Here is a 4,643-nt window from a genome sequence, read left to right on the forward strand (position 1 = left end):
AGCATTGGAAAACTGCCGCCCTGCAGCTCTTCTCAGGGTGGCCCTAAACGATAGCAGCAAGGGAAAATTGTCCCAGTGGGCAGTTTCAAGCAACGCATTTGATCATCTACTTTGTGTGGAAAGAGAAGTGGCTGGCCCAAGAGAAGAACTCATACAAACTCATGAATGATGGTAAATGGGTTGGATGATTGGTCAGAGGCTTCTAAGGAAAACAACTGGAAAACCACCCAACCACTGGATGACTAGATTTGAAACGTATTCTATGTAAAATTGGGCAAGACCTAAACTAGCACCATTATCAGAGGGCTTAAAGTGTTAAGTGTTTGTTTTACCTTCATGAGATCCAGCATAATACCTCATTGGACCAAGGTACCCACATTACAATGAAGGGGATTGGCAGTGACTGAATGCTATGGTTTGAATGTGTCCCCACAAAATTCATGCATTGGAAACTTAATCCCTAATGCAACAGTGTTGAGAGGTAGGGCCTTTAAGAGGTGATTAGGCCATGACAGCAAAGCCCTCATGAATGGATCAATGTCATTATTGCAGAAATGGGTTACTTATCACAAGAGTGGGCTTGTTATACAAGCAGCTCTCTCTCTCTTTCTCTCTCTCTCTTTCTCATGCTCACTTGCCCTTCTGCCATATTATGACTCAGCAAGAAGGCCCTCTCCAGATGCTAGCACCATGCTCCTGGGCTTCCCAGCCTCTGGAACTCTAAATAAAGTTTTCTTTATAAAGTATCCAGTCCTGTGGTATGCAGCCTTAGCACTTAAAGCAGACTAAGACAGATACTAAGCATGGGTATCTAGTGTGGCATTATCACATTCTGTAACATCTAGAAGCTGCCAGCCTGATAGCATAATGGAATGACCTTTGAAGATAAAATTGAGGTACCAACTTGGAGACAATACCCTGCAAACATGGTGGGACAAGCAGCCTCTAAGATGAGACTCAGTGATCCCTGACTCCTATTATTCACATCTTCGTGTAATCTCTGCCTCTTGAGTGTGAACTTATTGACTGACTTATAATAACAGAATATGGTAGAAGTGATAGGCTGTCACTTCTAACACTAAATTATAAGAAGATTTGTTTCAGATGCTTTCTTTTTCACCATCTTTTGGCTTGCTTGCTTGGAAGCTGGATGTCATAATGTGAGGTATCCCTGTGGACAGACCCATGTGAAAGGGGGCTGGGGCCTACTAACAACCATGTGAGTGATCTTGGAAAATAATATTCCCTCATTTGAGCCTCACAATGAGACTGCAGTCTTGGTCAAACAACCCGACAGCAAATTCATGAAAGATCTTGAGCCACAGGGACCTAGTTAAGCTGCACCTGTATTCCTGGCCCATAGGAACTGTGCAATAACAAACACTTGTTGGCTGGGTGCAGTGGCTCACGCCTATAATCCCAGCACTTTGGGAGGCCAAGGAGGAAGGATCACTTGAGGTCAAGAGTTGGAGACCAGCCTAGGCAACACTGACATACCCTGTCTCTACGAACACAGACACAAAAAAGAAAGAAATATGTGCTGTCTTGAGCTACTAAGTTTCGGGGTAATATGCTACGCAGCAATAGATAATAATAGATTGCCCTTCAAGGAACTAAGTGTGGAAAGAAGTGTCTCACCATCGCTCCCAGTGACCCACTTGGGGTATTTGTGTTTCTCATCCTTCTCAACTCTGAGACCTGTATGTTTAGAGGTTCTCATTTGCAAGAGGGGAGTACATCCACCAGAGACACAGGAAGAGACATAGCTTCCACCTAGTCACTTTGAGCTTATTTTGCCAAGAGACCAGTAGGTAAGGAAAGAAGTTATACAGCAGGGATACTTGACTCTAGTCACTAGGAAGAGATAGGGCCAAGGAAGAATACATGTGACTCCCAGGTTATCTGTGATGGATCTTTTTTAGTACATGCTTGTCCAGTTTTGACAAGAAATAAATGTAGCTTCCAGTCATAGAAAGGCAAAGTGACTAAGGGCTTAGACCCTCTCAGATATTAGGGCCCGGGTAAGCCATCAGGGGCAGTAGAGGTGCTAGCTGAGGGTGTGGGAAATCTAGAATGGCTAGGAGAGGAAGACATCAGCTGTGGCTGAGACCAGCTGTAATGGCGGGGTGTATACTTAACCCACTAATCTTCTTCAGGTTTCCCAGGAAGAGACCAATCCGAATCTGGAGGAGTTATTTCCAGAGCTTATCACTGAGCAGCGAAAGGTGAACTAAAGTGGATGCTATGTGCACCACCTAGATCCTCTTCTGGACTGAGGGACTCATTTCCCCAGCTGCTGGGAGTGTTGGCTCTGGTTCTGAGCACAGTCCTTTCTGGGAATTGCCCTCAGCAGAGAATGACTCATCCAAGATCATGTATTCCCTTCCCACATGCCCATCCTTGGGCAATAACTGGAAAATGTGAGGGTATAAAAGTCTGGTTCCCCAGCCAGGCGCGGTGGCTCACGATTGTAATCCCAGCACTTTGGGAGGCTGAGGCGGGCAGATCATGAGGTCAGGAGATCAAGACCATCCTGGCTAACATGGTGAAACCCCATCTCTACTAAAAATACAAAAACAAAATTAGCTGGGCATGGTAGCAGGCGCCTGTAGTCCCGGCTACTCGGGAGGCTGAGGCTGGAGAATGGTATGAACCCGAGAGGCAGAGCTTGCAGTGAGCCGAGATTGAGCCACTGCACTCCAGCCTGGGCGACAGAGCAAGACTCCGTCTCAAAAAAAAAAAAAAAAAAAAAAGTCTGGTTCCTTGGCCTCAAGGCCAGATAATTCTAAAGGAGCATCTTATTTCCAGAACTTACCACAAGATTTACTGAGGCATTTTTTTGCATTAGCATCTCAGTTGAATGTCTCCCCCTGCCAATCCAATTTTATGCTCCACTATGGTGTGATCTCAAGGGCAGGCCTAATAAACTTCCTGTACACATCTCTTTTGCAGTGTATTCTGTAAACTCTGACTGATATGGTTTGGCTGTGTCCCCACCCAAATCTCATCTTGAATTGTATCTGCCATAATTCCCGTGTGTTGTGGGACAGACTGGGTGGAAGACAATTGAATCATGGGGGCAGTTTCCCCCACACTGTTTTCGTGGTAGTGAATAAGTCTCACGAGATCTGACGATTTTATAAGGGGTTTTCTCTTTCACTTGGCTCTCATTTCTCTCTTGTCTGATGCCATGTAAGACGTGCCTTTTGCCTTCTGCCGTGATTGTGAGGCTTCCCCAGCCACATGGAACTGCGAGTCCATTAAACTTCTTTTTCCTTATCAATTACCCAGTCTTGGGTATGTCTTTATCAGCAGCATAAGAACAGACTTGTGAACACAGACTGCACTGTTTTCTATACACCCCGGCCAAAGATAAATACAGAATTGCTGAACAAACAAATAAATGATTACTATTTGGAGTTGAGGAATTTCATGCTGCCTTAACCCATATGGACAGAAGGGCCTAAGAACTACCAGAGACCTACAAGTGTTGGAATGGCAGGGAAAAATCCAGAGTTCACTTTGGGCCCATGCCAACATCTCAGAATGAGTATAGAAACCATAGAATAAGAAAGGATGTCAATGGTTTTAAGCATCTTTTTTTTTGGAGAACCACATTTTAGAAGTTCAGTCTTCCATGGTACCCTAATACACAGATGAAAATGGAGAGAGGGCTTACATTTATTTACCAAGTTGGCTTTTCTCATACTTTGAGACACCTCTGAGGAGCCTAGGACCTCTCAGCATAGTTTGAAGTGGGAGAGAGAAACAATGACCTAAATTTTGTATTTACAGAAGTTATTTAACTCTGGAAAAATCCAGCTTTCTGGTAAGTACAGATGCTGGTTTAGACTTAGATATGTATATTTAACAAGGCAATTAAGTGATCATCTTACTGTAACCTAATAACCTACCAAACAAGCATTGTATATGTGTATTTCTAAAAACCCCTTTATGTCATTTAATCAAAACTCCGTAAGGAAGATAGAATCATCTCCATTTTAGAGGTAGAAAAACAGACATATGAAAGTTGAGTGATTTTTTTTTTTTTTTGAGATGGAGTCTCACGCTCTTGCCCAGGCTGGAGTACAGTGGTGTGATCTCTGCCATCTGGGTTCAAGAAATTCTCCTGCCTCAGCCTCCCAAGTAGCTGGGATTACAGGTCTGTAATGCCTGCCACCATGCCCAGCTTATTTTTTTGTATTTTTAGTAGAGATGGGGTTTCACCCTCTTGGTCAGGCTGCTCTTAAACTGCAGACCTCGTGATCCACCCACCTTGGCCTCCCAAAGTGCTGGGATTACAGGCCTGAGACACTGCACCCAGCTGAGTGATTTTTCTTAGGTTACTCAGCTAGCAAGGGATACCTTGAAGAAATTGTGGGTTTGGTTCTAGACTACCACCACAATAAAACAAGTCACATGGACTTTTTTGGTGTCCAGTGCATATAAAACTTATGTTTACATGGTTGTTATTAAGTGTTCAATAGCATTATGTCTAAAAAAATGCATACACTTTTATTTAAAATACTTTATTGCTAAAAAAAAAAAAATGCTAATGATCATCAGAGCCTCGAGTGAGTCATATCTTTTTTTCTGAGACAAAATTTTGCTCTTGTTGCCCAGGTTGGAGTGCAATGGCGCGA

This window comes from Macaca thibetana, chromosome 1 (assembly GCF_024542745.1).
Source record: "Macaca thibetana thibetana isolate TM-01 chromosome 1, ASM2454274v1, whole genome shotgun sequence".
In the NCBI taxonomy this organism is placed as follows: domain Eukaryota; kingdom Metazoa; phylum Chordata; class Mammalia; order Primates; family Cercopithecidae; genus Macaca; species Macaca thibetana.